This window comes from Ailuropoda melanoleuca, chromosome 4, assembly GCF_002007445.2.
Source record: "Ailuropoda melanoleuca isolate Jingjing chromosome 4, ASM200744v2, whole genome shotgun sequence".
In the NCBI taxonomy this organism is placed as follows: Eukaryota; Metazoa; Chordata; class Mammalia; order Carnivora; family Ursidae; genus Ailuropoda; species Ailuropoda melanoleuca.
The window spans coordinates 110364369-110380859 of record NC_048221.1 but is presented as its reverse complement, the minus strand read 5'-3'; positions in this window follow the sequence as shown (position 1 = coordinate 110380859).

Below are 16491 nucleotides of genomic sequence, written 5' to 3'. Positions count from 1 at the left end.
AAACTAGGCAAGGGGTGGGGAGATCGGTGGGTTCCTGCAGGCATTTCAATCTGGGTCCCCCATAGGGGGGTAATGAGAGCTGCGGAAGAACCAGTTTGAGACCCCGGGGAAGCTTAGATTCTAATCCTGGAGAGCCCATGTCTAGGCCTCAGGGTAGGGGAGACTGAGGTTGGGTTCATCAAGGTATAACTCAGAATGAGGCAGAGGGAATTCAGAGCAGGAAGACAGAAGATGGGGTTTGAGGCAAGCTTTAAAAAGTGATGGACAGGTGAATTAGGCATACTCTGTAACCATTAAAAATTACATTTACGGGTGCCTGGGTGGCTCAGTGGGTTAAGCGTCTGCCTTCAGCTCAGGTCATGATCCCAGAGTCCTGGGATTGAGCCCCGCATCAGGCTCCCTGCTCAGTGGGGAGTTTGCTGCTCCCTCTCCCTCTACCCCTCCCCCTGTTCATGCTCTGTCTCTCTCTCTCTCAAATAGATAAATAAAATCTTGTTAAAAAAGTAACATTTACATAGGGTCATTCATTGCGGTATTATTTGTAATAGTACAAAACTGAAAAGGACCTAAATGTCCATTGTTTAGGAAACTGGCTGAATGGACTCAAGTACAGCCACATAATGCCATAAAAAGCAATGAGGAAAAACTCCACTGCCATGGAATGGTCTCCAGGATATACTGTTCAATGAAAACACTGCAAGGTACAGACATACAGTGTGTTAACTTTTCACGTGGGAAGGAAGGGAAAATGCTAATTATACAAGCACCGGAAAGCGAATCACCAACAAATAAAATGGTTAGAAGCAGGGAACCAGGTGGGGGAGGAAAGGGGTTACCACTTACATATACACACCCAGCTATGATACAGTTTCAGCTTTGGAACCATGGTTTTATAACCAAAAACTTTAATTGGAAAAAAAAAAAACAAACCTAGGTTTACAAAGACGGAAACAGTGTGAGAAGGTTTTGTGTTAGTAGGTTTATATGCAACACACAACATCTTATTTTTCCGCATGCTTCCAACAGTGGGAAAAAATAGCCCAGGCCTTTGCACGAATAATGACTACAAGGGCGCGTGAATCAGAGTTACATGGTTGCTCCGAATGGTGGGACCCAGCATCTTCCTGTTTCTACTTGCTTGTATTTTCAAAATTCTCTCATGAATCTGAAATCATGTAATAATAGATTTAAAGAGAAAGAATCTACTTTTAAGATGCTGCAGCTGACTGTGCTCGGTATTAGGAAATCTCGCGTTTGTAAGCCCCTATACTCACCCTCACGCACATCCGGTCCTGTAATTCTCACGACAGCTCCAAGAGGCAGATGTTGTCTTTAAACTCAAGGCAAGGTAACAACACTTTGGAGTTGGACTCTGCAATCGGTGCTCATCGTCACGGCTGCCTACAAAATTCTGGCAGGCAGCCCTCATTTTGCTCAGAGGTGAGAAGACAGCCCCTCAGGAAAAGCTCTGGGAATCGGGGTTCAGTTTCCAACAGCCATGACAAACCTAAGTCCTACCATGAGTTTTTGAGACACACAACATTATGAAAGACTCAGAATGGTTTTGATAATGATTATAACCCCCCTGATTAAATAAATAAAAATCCTCCAACAGAAGCCAATCCTTTGGGGACAAAAAACACAGGAAGAGTCCAAGAAATGTAGCAGCTGCTTCCAAAGGAAACCCCATTACAATTTAAAGCTCTGGGTATTTTTGACACATGTGACCTGATTATTAATTCTGAAATAGCCTCGGAAGGATACAATTTGCAAAAATAGGTTTATCCCTTCTTCTCTGCAGGTGAGGGGATCCACAAGCTGCCAACAAGCTACAGATGGGCACACAAAGGATGGGAGATGGGGGAGGAGGGAAGCTTCCCATATGTCCTGGAGGGCAGGACAGGGAGCTCATTCTGGGGACTCTGGGTCAACAGGACTCCTGCTTGCACTAGGATCCCAGAGATCCCAAGAAAAATGGGAAAGGAATTTCTGACATATGGCACCATGAACAATACTCGCCACCCCAAAGAGGAGAGACAAGGGCTGCCCTGACCTCTGGGAGCAGGATGGGAAATGTCTCATCCTCAGTGTCTTTTCAGTGTCATTGCCCTGTATGTAAGGTTCATCCTTTTGAATTGCCTGTTCATATCCTTCGCCCATTTAAAAAAGTCTAGGTTGTCTCTTTCTTTTTGATTTGTAGAAGTTCTCTACTCTAGTTCTCTGTATCACAGGATGTTAAAATAGGGCTCTTCCTGCTTCAATTCTAACCTTTAGTCAGAACTACTGATATGTTCCACACCAAATACCAAAGTGGCCATGAGGCTTGCTCTCCACATGCAGAATTTACAAAGGAAATTTCAGAAAACTAGAACCCTCAGCCAAGGCAAGAATAATAGAAGGGTCAGAGTGTGGAGAGAGAAGAGAAATTTCTGATGAGATTTCTTCAGAGACTTGTTGCCCTACAAGGACTAGTCCACGTCCCATCTCAGCAGAAGGTACAGGGCTGCTTCCTCCTTTGCCTCAATCCTATAGAGAATGGGCTTCTCACTATAACACCACTCACAGAGGGCCACCTGCGTGGCTCAGTTGGTTAAGCATCTGCCTTTGACACAGGTCATGATCTCAGGGTCTTGGGATCGAGCCCCATATCTGGCTCCACGCTCAGCAGGAAGTCTGCTTGTCCCTCTGCCCTCCCTCCCTCCCCTGCTCATTCTCTCTTTCTCTCTCTCAAATAAATAAATAAAATCTTCAAAGAAAAAAATTATTAAAGAAAAAAATAATAACACCACTCATGGAGCTCACTGGCTGTGTTCCTACAGTTGGGGGTCTCTGTGAAGCAGCATCTGACTACTGTCTGGGAAACCCAGAGAGCAGGCCTGAGAATGAATCACTCAGATTGGCTCAGATGGCAGAGCCAAGAGATGCCACTGCTTTGGCTCCCTATTCGCTGAGTTCTTCAGGGGAAAAGTATGCATGAGTGTTTCCATGAACAAAATGAAGGCAATGTAGAGAGAGCGGGCATGGGTGGCTGTGGTCCTGTTCAATGGGGCTACTTTAAGGAGCAAAGGGGACCCAGCAGCAAGAAGCTAGAGGTGAAGCCCCTAGGGGCTGGAAGGACATACAAGCACAGAACACATCTGTCAGGGTGGAAGGACCTGCAGGGAAGAGGACCCTAAAGAGAATCTCCTAAGAGCCCATGAAAGTGTCCCTGAGAGAAAAAAAACATGCTTTAAACTCTGCCTACAACCCAGCAATTGCACTACTAGGTATTTACCCCAAAGATGCAGATGTAGTGAAAAGAAGGGTCACATGCACCCCAATGTTTATAGCAGCAAGGTCCACAATAGCCAAACTGTGGAAGGAGCCAAGATGCCCTTCAACAGATGAATGGATAAAGAAGATGTGGTCTATATATACAATGGAATATTACTCAGCCATCAGAAAGGATGAATACCCACCATTTGCATCGACATGGATGGAACTGGGGGGGATTATACTAAGTGAAGTACGTCAAGCAGAGAAAGACAATTATCATATGGTTTCACTCATATGTGAAACATAAGCAATAGCACGGAGGACCACAGGGAAAGGGAGGGAAATCTGAAGGGAAATCAGAGAGGGATACAAACCATGAAAGACTCTGGACTCTGGGAAGTAAACTGAGGGTTTCAGAGGGGAAGGGGGTGGGGGGATGGGACAATAGGGTGATGGGTGCTAAGGAGGCCACGTGTTATGATGAGCACTGGGTGTTATACGCAACTAATGAATCATTGAACACTACATTAAAAACTAATGATGTACTATACAGTGGCTAACTGAACATAATAAAAAATAAATAAATAAAAATAAAAAATAAAATAAAATAAACTCTCTCGAGCCCATTGTTAAAGGCCAGGTTATGACAGATGGTGCTATCCACTTAACATTCCCTCCTTCCTACCTCTGGGCCATGGAAAGATAAGAACCCAGGCTCACGGGGGCGGGTCTGGAGGCGTTGAGAGAGCCCAAGACAATGACCTAGGCAAAAACACCAACCGCCCCCTTCTTTCTTACTGCAGGCTGCCCACCCAAAGCAGATCTAAGTTGGAGAAAGGATAAATTTTTTACATTAAATCAAGTTAGAAGTTGGGATTTTTTTTTTTTTAAGATTCTGTTTTTAAGCAATTTCCACACCCAGCATGAGGAGATCAACCCCGAGATCAAGAGTTGCACGCTCCACTGACTGAGCCAGCCAGGAGCCCCAAGTTCAAAGTTTTAATTGAGATTCTGAATGGGTAATATTTATAAATTGAGACTAGGTTTATGCCTTAAAATGACTCTAAGACTTTTTGTTATCTAAGAATGAATGGAGGGGCGCCTGGGTGGCTCAGTCGTTAAGCATCTGCCTTCGGCTCAGGACGTGATCCCAGGGTCCTGGAATCGAGCCCTGCATCGGGCTCCCTGCTCTGCTGGGAGCCTGCTTCTTCCTCTCCCACTCCCCTGCTTGTGTTCCCTCTCTTGCTGGCTGTCTCCCTTTCTGTCAATTAAATAAATAAAAGCTTAAAAAAAAAAAAAAGAATGAATGGAAAACTCTCAGAGCTTCCAGAGTTTTTAATCTGGGAGCAGAAATAGATCACCGCATTGAAATTTTTAAAGGAAGGTTGGAGCAAAAATTGAAAAGGTTGTCTTATTATTTCACAAGTCAGTCTTGTCTAATACACTAAGATACATCTATTACAAATATTTCCTTTCTCTTACTTAGACTGTTGTCTTTTAATTTGTGGATGGTGACTTTCATTGTAAAAGTTTTATAATTTGATGTTAAATTTATTTTTTCTTATTGTTTTTCTCCTTTTTTGTATTTTTAATTTTCAAATTTTGTTTTCACACTCTTATTTTTAAATCATCTGGAAGTTACTTTTTGTGTTAAAAAAAGGGGTCAAGTACAAAAAAAAATGGGTCAAGTCATTAGCTTTGTCAATGAGATGTGAATAAAAATGAAGTGTGCCACTTCCCAGTAGAAATCTTTTTCATTTTTTATTTCAGAGAGAGAGAGAGTGCGAGCGCAAGCAGGGGGGAGGGGCAAAGGGAGAGAATCCCAAGCAGACTCCCGCTGAGCGTGGAGCCCCATGGGGGGCTCAATCCCACCACCCATGAGATCAGGACCTGAGCAGAAACCAAGCGTCAACCAACTCAACCAACTGAGCCACACAGCAACCCCCGCACCCCACCCAGGAGAAGTCTTAAGAGGCTGCCTGCTTCCATCGTCTTCTCTTTTTCCTCTGACACAAGAACAGCAACATCGCTGATGAAGGCAGCTGCTTCATCCTGGAACCTGGAACGAAGAGGATGTGGCACAGCGTCACGGCCAACCTGTGAAAAACATGCAATGTGAGCAGAACACAAACCTTTGTGGTTCTAAGAAATTAAGATTTGGAGGGTTGCTGGTTGGCACTGCATTACTTAGTCCAAGGTGACTGATACAAACTTCAAGCTGTCAAGTGTAACTACATTTAAAAAATATTTTTATCACATATCATATCGTTTCTGAGTGTTTGGAGTAAATGTGAAAATTACATACCCGCTGTGCTTTTTTTATCATGGCAAAATATACATAAAATTTTACCATTTTAACCATTTTAAGTGTATAATTCAGTGGCATTAAGTACATTCAAAATGCTGTACAAACATCACCACCATCCATTTCCAGAAATTTTCATCATTCCAAACAGAAACTCCATGCCCATTAAACAATTATTCTCCAGTCCCACCACCCCAAGCTCCTGGTAGCCTCTATTCTGCTTTCTGTCTCCATGAACTTGTATATTCTAGGCACCTCACATAAGTGGAACCATACAATATTTGTCCTTTTGTGTCTGGCTTATTTCACTTAGTATGTTTTCAAGGTTCATCCATGCTGTAGCATGAATCAGAAATTAATTCTTTTGTAAGGCTGAGTATGAGTCGTGTGTGTGTGTGTGTGTGTGTGTGTGTGTGTGTATACCGCCCCCCTCCCATTTTGTCTATCCATTCATCCATTAATGGCCATGAGTTATTTCCACCTTTCTGGCCACTGTTACTGCACTTTCTTAATCTATTAGTAGTCAAATACCTACATGCTATTATAGAAAAAGATCTAAAATATTACATGAGAAACCACTACCAGTGGGTGCCTATTGGGTTCAGTTTAGAACAGAGAAAACTTTTACTTTTCATTCTATATATTCTCACATTATTTAAATGTTATAATTTATACACAATTTTAAAAATTAATAAAGAGTTTTAAAAATAAATGCTTCCTTTTGATGAGAAGGGGGACAAATGGGACAATGAATCACTGCAAATGTGTGGGTTTTTCTTTTTTTAAAGTAAGCTCTACACCCAATGTGGGACTTGAACTCACAACCCTGAGATCAAAAGTCACATGTTCTACCAACTGACCCAGCCAGGTACTTCCTGCAAAGGTGTTTTTTTCATTATTGGTAGGAGTGCCTGGATGACACAGTCAGTTAAGTGTCCGATCTTGGTTTTAGCTCAGGTCGTGATCTCGGGGTCATGAGGTTGAGCTCCTCGATCAGTGTGGAGTCTGCTTGTGACTCTCTCTCTCTCTCCCTCTGCTCCTCCCCCTGCTTACACTCTCTGTCTCTCTCTAAAATAAATAAATAAATCTCAAAAAAATAAATAAAATAGGGGTACCTGGTGTCTCAATCAGTTAAGCATCTGCCTTTGGCTCAGATCATGACCCCAGGGTCCTGGGATCAAGCCCCACATCAGGCTCCTTGCTCAGCCGGGAGTCTGTTTCTCCCTCTGCCCCTCCCCCTGCTCGTGCTCTCTCTCTCTCAAATAAATAAATAAAATATTTTAAAATTAATTAATTAATTAATGAAAGCTTAGGGTGCCTCCACTAGTGGGCCAGCCACAGAACCTCCATAAATGAAGAACATTTATTAAAAATTAAAATAACCCTTCAGGACAATATCCACAATAACCAAAATACGAAAAGAGCCCAGATGTCCATCAACAGAGGAATGGATAAAGAAGATGCGATGAATGGATAAAGAAGATGAGATGAATGGATAAAGAAGATGTGGGGGCACCTGGGTGGCTCACTCAGTTAAGTGTCTGACTTCAGCCCAGATCATGATCTTGGGGTCTTGGGATTGAGCCCCATGTTTGGCTCCATGCTCAGTGGGGCTTCTGTGTGTCCCTCTCCCTCTGCCCCCTCCCCACTTATGTGCTCTCAATCACTCTCTCAAATAAATAAAAACCTAAAAAAAAAAAAAAAAGATGCAGTACACACACACACACACACACACACTGGAATATTATTCAGTCACCCAAAAGAAAGAAATGCTGCCATTTGCAAGGATGTGGATGGAGCTAGAGAGTATTATGCTAAGTGAAATAAGTCAGAGAAAGATAAATACCATATGATTTCAGTCATATGTGGAATTTAAGAAACAAAACAGATGAACATGGGGAAGGGAAGGAAAAATAATATGAGACAGTAAGGGGCAAACCATAAAAGACTCTTAACTATAGGGAACAAACTGAGGGTTGCTGGAGGGGAGGCAGGTGGGAGGATGGGGTAATTGGGTGATGGGCATGAGGGAGGGCACTTGATGTAATGAGCACTGAGTGTTACATGCAACTGATGAATCACTAAATTCTCCCCCTGAAACTAATAATACAGTGTACGTTAATTAAATTGAATTTTTTAAAAAATTCCCCCCCCAAAACTACCCTGCAGGAAACTGTATATGACTAAATGAGACTCTTGCACATAATACTATCACTTTTTCTTCTCCTCTAATTCTCCTATTCTTCTATTAGATTTTATGGGTCATGATGATTAACGGTTATTAGTAACAGTCCTTTTTGGACAGAGCTGAAGGTTATTACAGTATCACATTCCCTGCGTCTAAATGTGATTAAGAATACACTTAAATTTCAGCTACATCATTTGCAGTACCAATGCTACCTTGCATAACCGCCCCTGGTTTTTAACTGAAAATGCTACTGTGATTCCGGCTGTTCCAACTGAGGCACATCCTTCCTGACAGGGCCAAGGGGAGTTCAGGTGCTTAGAAGAAAGTTCCAACGGTCTTCTTAATACCCTGGGAAACGGTTACCCTCAAGGAAACAGCCAGGTTTGCCAGACCGTGCAGGCAGCACGGCGGCGCCACTCGGCTCCTTCCACCTGCCACTGCCTGAGAGGCACGTGAACTTCCAGCCTGGAGTTCAAGTTCTGGGCCCGCTGGACCTGGCCACTCGCCGCCAGCCGCACTTTGGGCTGCATCCCAGCCCCGGCTCCCAGGCCAGCGCCACGCACAAGAACCCAGGCTGGTGGTCGGCCGTGGCCTCTGATCCCCACTCCACCGCGGTGCCGTCTGCCTAGGCTGAGGACTCCGTGTTGGAAGAGCTATAGGTTTCAATTTCAGCCCAGCCGCCTAGAGCTCCTAGTTGCGGAGTCCAGGGATTACTTTTCAGTCTTAGGCTGGTCTGTTGGGAGGCATTCCACACTCCCACCTCCGTGCAGGGGAGGGGCCCTCCCCTCCCTTCCTTCTCTGTCCCCCTTTGCTAGCCTCCTGGAGACCAACGCAGGTTACTTCCTCTCTTCCCTCAACACTCTCTTCAGAGGAATTTCTTTCTGATCCTATTCCAGACCAGCTTCTATTTCCATCTGTGTGCCAAGGATTCCCAACTCCTGACAGCTTGGATGGCTCTAGCTCAGACCTCTCCCCAGGGCTTGAGGCGCAGTCACTAGCCTGCTGGATATTTCCATTTGGATGCGGCCCAGGCTCCTTCAGATTAAATAAGTCTAAAATGGAACTAACTCCCACCAAAAGCCACTCACTCTCTCCCTGTCTCTTGGCTTTGCTGATGGATCCTCTCTCATCCCTTCCTCCTATCTCGTAATGGCCATGAATTTCCTAGTTGGTCCCACTGTCCCCAGGCTCTTTCCACCCTTGACTTGGCTGAAAGAGTGATCCTCCTTAAGGACAAATCTTACCATGCCATTCTCCTGGCTTCTGGCTTTCTCCCTGCAAGGTAAAGCCCACCTCCATGGCTGGCACAAGGCCCTTCCTAATCTGGCCTCTTCCTCACACAAGAGCACCCCCCACACACTCTTCTCCACGTACATGTCAGCCAGGCACAATTGCCAGAATAAGTCACCTTCTCTTGCTTCACTGCATGCTGAACCCTGTAGGTGTTACAAAGCCTTAGGGGCCTATCTCCCTGCACTGAATTTAAGAATCACTCTTCCATGGGGCTCCTGAGTGGCTCAGTTGATTAAGCGTCTGCCTTTGGCTCTCAGGTCATGATCCCAGAGTCCTGGGATCATGCCCCACATCGGGCTCCTTGCTCAGCAGGGAGCCTGCTTCTTCCTGTCTGCAGTTCCACCTGCTTGTGCTTGCTCCCCACCCCCTGTCAAATAAATAAATAAATAAATAAATAAATAAAATCTTAAAAAAAAAAAAAGAAAAAAGAATCACTCCTCCAGGAATCCTTGACTCCTGAGCTGAATGAGGTGACGGTCCTGTGGAATCCACAGCAGCCATATCATAAACTTTATCTTACCCCTAGGGCTCTCTCATGTTTTATTACTGGTCTCTTTGCCCACTGGGAGCTCATGAAGGACAGGAAGCATGTCTTCCACATGTATGTCCAGGGTCTACCACAGAGAGAAATGGGGCAATAAAAAGGAATACATAAAGCCAAGTGATGGCAGGGACTTGTAACACTGGCAGGGACTTGTAACACTGACAGGGAAGTATGTGGTTCTTTTTTCTCTTCTGGTTCCCTCTATTTTCTAGTATGTATATTATACTACTTTTATACATTTTTGAAAATCAGTTCATTTTGAAGATGTGTCCAATCTCTCCTACAGAGCTCCAATAAAAGAACTCACTGCCTCAGTAAAGTCAAACTCCTTTCTCCTCAGATGCCTCTGGCTCCTCAGGACCCCCGCCTCAAGCTCCACAAACTCTTCAGAACTGAACAGAGTAGAAACACTTACTTTCACATTTTCAGCAGACAGAAGGACCACCCACACACACAAAAATTCCTTGGCCTTGAAAAGGTTACATCGCTCTACTAGCTGAGTGCCAAAACCCATTTTTGGCCCAACATTCGTCAGAACCTCGCTGTATTCACAGCCTAACACAAATGAAGAGGTGCAGTCACAGAACCTCCCTGAGAGTTACAGGCGATGGAGACGGTGGAACTTCTTTCGCTTTGTCAACTCGAGACATTAATGAGAAATGGGGGTTGGGGGGGAAGCTTCCAAAAATCCTTCCCCTGGTTTTTTTTTCCCCTACCAAAACATTAATTATCTTACCCAAACATCAAAAATTTCAACCACGCATGATGGCTCGTATCATGTTCAGTCTGACATTTGCTATTGTTTTTCCCTAAAAGAAAACAAAAACCTGATTAGTTCCAAAAATAAAACATAAAGGAAACTCAGTTGAGAGGCAAACCCTGTGGCTTAGAAGCCATCACTCTGATTAGCAGCACATAAGTGTTACCTGACGAATGGATTCCTGTCTTAAATGCAATTATCACGAATTCCTCGTGGTCCCCACTGTGTTTATAGTTTATGCCCGGCTCTTGAAACAATAGCTTTAATGGCAATAAATGAAAACCTCTCACCTCAGCACCTGGGCCGACTAGACTGTTTCCTCACCTCAGTCAGCAGGGGCCCTGGAGGGACACGTTGGGCCCTGATGCCATAGCTCTCCAGGAAGGTATCTACTTCTCCGTCCTCAGCAGTCCCTGCATCGACTCCTGGAGGGGTGCTGTTCACCATTAAGCCCATGGTCAGGGCCTGCTGAGACAATCAGGACAAGCAGGCCGTCTGCCCTCAGGAAACGCCTGCCTGAGGAGCTGCTGGCTTTCACCCTGGAGAAGACCCTGCCGCGCTTTTGGCAGCACCAGAGCAAGGGGCTCTGCCAGTGGGACTGAAGCACCGTCAGATCAAGGGGCCACTGGAGAACAGGAGTGTCTAATCTAAACTCACTTTCTCCAGGAAGTCGGGGGTGGGGAGTGCGGGCAGGGATCATGCACAGGAGAGAGACATGAGGGATAAAGGGGAGGTGGAGAGGGTCGTGTGGCCTTTTTCACAAGGAAAACTGAAAGGGTCTCGCAGGCATTTGTGTCACTGAGAAGGTACTGTAAACACACGTAGCATTTAGAAGGTACAGTTTGCAAAATTTTTGATTCAATTCAACATGTATTACGTGCCTCTGGGCACCGTCATCATAGCCTGGAAACTTACCTCACGTCGATTAGCCATGTTTTTATCACAGAGAAGAGGATCAGTTAAAAGGGAGGAAAAGGGAATGTGAAAGCAGGTCAGAGGATGATGAAAAGATTGATTCAAAGCCACGTGACCATCAGAGGCACTGCCACCGCCAGGAGACATCTTTTGTGCTTTATCCACCATTAGTTTATTGCAAAGTAAAGTTTTGGTTCAGAACAAATGGAAGTAAGTCCACCAAGAACGAATTACACTAATTAATGATGTCAACTCAACAGACAGTAACATGTATTTAGTATCAGCTGTAGGCGGTTCTCAAAGTCAAAATTTATTAACTATTCAAATGTTTAAGCTGTACAGATTGTTTTCAGATGTACATACAACACATCGATATCATAACAAAGTTAATTTACTATAAAATAGTTCCTTAAGGACTAAAGATGCTAAAAAGCTTTAACCACTAATTAAATATTTGATGCACATTTTAGGTACTATTGAAGATCTAACATAAACACATAAATCGCACAGCCGAGTAAGAAAAGCTATGACCCATATAATCGCACATTTTACTAATCCCATATTAAAGTAGAAAACAAAATTGTGCCACATAAATTGAGCTGATTTTAACGATCTTTTTATTAGAAGATAGAAACTATGTCCGTTTAAACCATCATTCTCAAAAGAGATACTGAACAGTAAGATTATTATTACCTGAAATCCCAAACTGTATGTAATACAATCTTCACCATCCAAGTTACCTTCCGTCTTGCTTGATACAGTACATCTGATTTCTCCATGAGATAAGCAGTGGTCATTACTAATGACAACTAGCAGTAGTTATGAATACACAGTGGAAGTAATAGAACTGGCCACACACACACATGAATCGCTATTCCCATTGAGAATAAGGTCAATAAAAATAATGGTTAAAACCAATACATATTTAATCTGTCCAATTGCTTGCTATCTTTAGCAGAGAATGCCGCTCCGTACTCACAGAAGTTTTTCCATGAAATCTTTACGTGTCAAAATGCTTTTTACTCAAGGTTTAGATGACTAACAATGAAAAGATGTTCCTCTTCTTCCTTACCTCCATGGACTTTATCAGGCCTGCAGCCAACCAGGTGAACAGAAAGATGAGGGACTGGAAAGACAATGTGACCACAGCTGTTTGCAAAACAGAAGTGCTGTATTTTAAGGCAAGTGTCTTTATCACACACATACACAGCCATGAATCCACTGGTGAACTTTATCATATGACAGCGCAAACTTCAACAAAAAACTGAGGTGTAACCTTACTTAACGTAAATACAAATGTCAGAAAGTATAAAGACATTCTCAATGTACTTAACATATTTTACCCATAAATAGAAAACTCTTCAAAGTTCTTGTATGTCCAGAAATACCCAAGATTCTGAATTCTAGAAAAAATACTAGAAATTAAATACTCTAAAATCTCTGCAGTAAGGCTCTCCACATAAGGCTACCTTTGATGTAAGGCTACTTCAACTTGGTTTCTGAAAATAGCAAAAATGTGCACCAAAATTTAAGCAATTCTGAACTGAAGAGAGGACTTGGTCTCATGTACAACAGTGAGATGACAAGTTTATTGAGCAAAATTAAACTCAGGCAAAAAGCAAATTTTAAAATACATCAAATAAAAACCTTCCCTATAATTTTTTAACATAAAACTGAACTATTGTGATATAAAAATGGTTGAGTGTATATAAGGTACCATTTAGTGCAAAACAGACATATATATGACTTAAGTAATTTAAATAGAATATAATCTGCAAGTTGGTATGCATAATATATTTTAAAAATCTACATTCTGTGACCTTTACAAAAGTAGATATTATTCTTTACTTTCAAGTTAGAAATGGCATAACAGATTTACCTTTGGATATTTCCAGTCAATGGCTATATAAAATGAAAGATAATACAAATCTAAGTCATAAGCATTCAGTACATTAACATGGAAGCCATCAGTTTGGGGCCCTAAAAATGAAAAGTGATAGATACTACATAAAGTGGAAAAAAATGTACCCTAGATTTCTGCTTGTTCAAAAATTTATAGTCTCTACGTATTTTTAATTATTGAATAGTTTGATGCAATGACATTCAGTGAAGAAATCTGATTACTAATGGTACTCACATTAAAAATGTTTTCCTTAAAATGAAAACAGATAGTACTTATTGTGCTTACATACAAAAGTAAACTAATGACAGGGTAAACTTTTTTTTAAGTTTGATAATTACTGCACTTGTTTCCTTTGCCAAACTCCCAGTGCTGTTAAGAGAAAAAAATTCTAATTATTTTCACCTAACAATTTAATCAGGTACTTTAGAAAAATACTGGTCTAAGGGAAAGTTCAACAGGAAATGCTTATTAAATTTCTAAATTAAATCAAAACAAGGGAAATAAAAAGAGGTTCAAAAAATTAGACCATGTAGGGGTGCCTGGGTGGCTTAGTTGGTTGAGTGTCTGACTCCTGATCTCAGCTCAGGTCTTCATGTCAGGGTTGTGGGTTCAAGGCTCATGTTGGGCTCCATGCTGGGTGTGGAGCCTACTTAAAAAAATAATAAAAATTTAAAAAAATAAAAATATTAGATTATGTAACTGAATGGATAATAATAACAACAACAACAAAAAACAAATAATATCCAAAATTTAGAGGGGGCGCCTGGCTGGCTCAGCCAAAGAGTATGTGACTCTTGATCTGAGGGTTACGAGGTCGAGCCCCACGCTGGATGTAGAAACTACTGAAATAAATAAAAAAAACTTTAAAAATATTTTGGAAAATTCAACATTTTAGTAGCCACGGTCTTGATGGCATATGAACAAAAGGATTGTGATGGATGAATGGAAGTTTCCATTATAATAGACATACAGAGAGTAACCAGAAGCTCTATTGGTACCAAATGCAGATAGTTGCTCCTCTGCAAAAATGTCCTGACACTGGTTAATAGTCGGGGGCACAGGAAAGAAGCTTCAAGTGTACATGCTGAGTGCTCCTTCATTTGAAGGAGCACTGCTTATTTAGTAATTCACTGAACATGCCACTGACCTCAAACACTTGGACTTCTAGAGACAGCCACAAACCAGCCACAGCTTCTGTCCACAGAACGATTCACTCTTGGAACTGTGGCTAATCACAACAGCAATCTCAGCTCTGGGTAAGATCAGTTTTCTACTTGACTCCACCAGACAAGGCCAATCACGAAGTACTTGCTCCTACTGCCTGCTCAGGGCGTCCAATCGGCACAACACCATCAGCGTGGTGGCCCTGGTGTGGTTCTGGGCCATGTCTCTGCAGACCAATTCCCGCACTTTCCACATCTCCTTTTAAGGGAAACTGCCCTGCCCACAGCCATGTCCCCACCTCAAAAAGTTGGCTCTTCCCAAGCCAGGAGGCCGGGCTTGGAAAACCACTCCCTAACCCTGGTGATAGTGAGGCTAAGCTAACGCTACGGGAATGTGAACAGGGAAAAAAAGAAAGAGACTCAAGCAGTGTGCACCAGGTGAAGAAGCCACTGGGAGAGGTGCCCTGCTGAGAGGGAGGCCGGCTCTGAGCAGCAGGACCAGGCTGAGCGGCCAAACCCAGCCAGCGGCTGCTCTGTGTCCTACAATAAACACCCATGACCTCGGGCGCTCTACTCCGCATGTTCCCTGTAACTCAGGACCTATAAACAGGGGGAGAGGGATAGGTTTTTGAGTTACTGCTAGCTGTAAATTTTTTTTTCTCTCGGCAAATTTTGTTTTTTCCGATGAACAACTAGGGTCAGAGATTTACTTTCAGAATACTTCATATAAGTATTACATAAAAATAAAAGAATTCTAAAACATTAGTACATTATATGTTATGAAAAAGTTGCCATAATTTTCATTACCCTATAAATTTGAGGCACTGTAGCCATTATTCAAAGCATTCAGTGACTAGTAATTGGGAATCCCACTATTCCTAGGAACGGCTGTTATGAACAGTACTGAATACATTTGTAGCAAAGTATACCTCTCTTTGCAACTTTTTTTCCTAAATATTTTTAGTAAATGTGTGACATTACAAAAGTAGCTTGCCCAAAATCCTGGGTCGACTTCCACTGGGTTTGATATCCACACTTGCACTGAAGATTATTCACACGGACCCAGCATACTCATGAGATTTATTAAAAATGTAGCCATTAACCAAAGGCCTTTGGGGTGTATGTACATAATTAGAGAACTGTAAACATGCAGTCAAATACTACATTAGCAATATTACTCATAAAAAAAAAATGCCAGTGGGGTTCTCTATCCATTAAAAGTTAGTCAGACTGCAGAACACAACCTTGCAAGTGATCTTCCAAACCATTTGGGGAAGTGCTGTTTAGAGATAATATTGAACTTTTCTCCAATTATTTTACTGACATAATCTCCTAGAGGAATTTCAGAATGATTATATTCATGGTGAGGGATTACACTTAAAAAATTGGGTTTAGCAGGGCCCCTGGGTGGCAAAGTCAGATAAGCATCTGACTCTTGGGTTCAGCTTGGGTGATGATCTCAGGGTTGTGGGATCGAGCTTCAGGTCGGGCTCCCTGCTCAGAGCACAGTCTGCTAAAGTTTCTCTCTCCTTCTCCCCCGGTCCCTCCCCGTGCTTTCTCTCTCATGTGTGCTCTCTCTTAGCAAAATAAATAAATCCTTAAAAAAAAAAAAAGAAAGTTGGGGCTTAGTATTTATGTAAAGGACCCTCAGGTTAAACCAAAGGATGGATCTTTTGCACAGAACAGGATGGGTTTTTCAAAGGGCATCTGCCAGGGTGAGGCCGGCTGATAGTCACTTCTGTGTACCCCACAGGGCCCAGCACAGCATGGATACTTGTTAGGCAAACACTCCTACTATATGCACACAAAAGACTAAAAAAGAAAACAAACAAACAAAAAAAAACCACAAAAAGAAACCCCACCAAAAAAATAAAAAAACCTTTCCTACAGTAATGCCACAGGTTAATTAACTGTAAAGTCTTGTTTTGGAGATGACTCCTTCCCCCTCCCAGTAATTCAGTGATTCTAGCCCTTCCCATAAGTACTATTCTGGAAAGAGGCAGACTTACATACGCTCGGAAACCCAGTTCCAGGAAGCACAGACAGGCTCCCTGCTTCTCAAGCTTTCTACCAGGTATCCCCAAGCCAGGAAGAAAAAGAACTGCATGCAACAGCTCTGCCACGGACTGCTCACGGACATGGAGCCAGCCTCTATCCACCCTCTG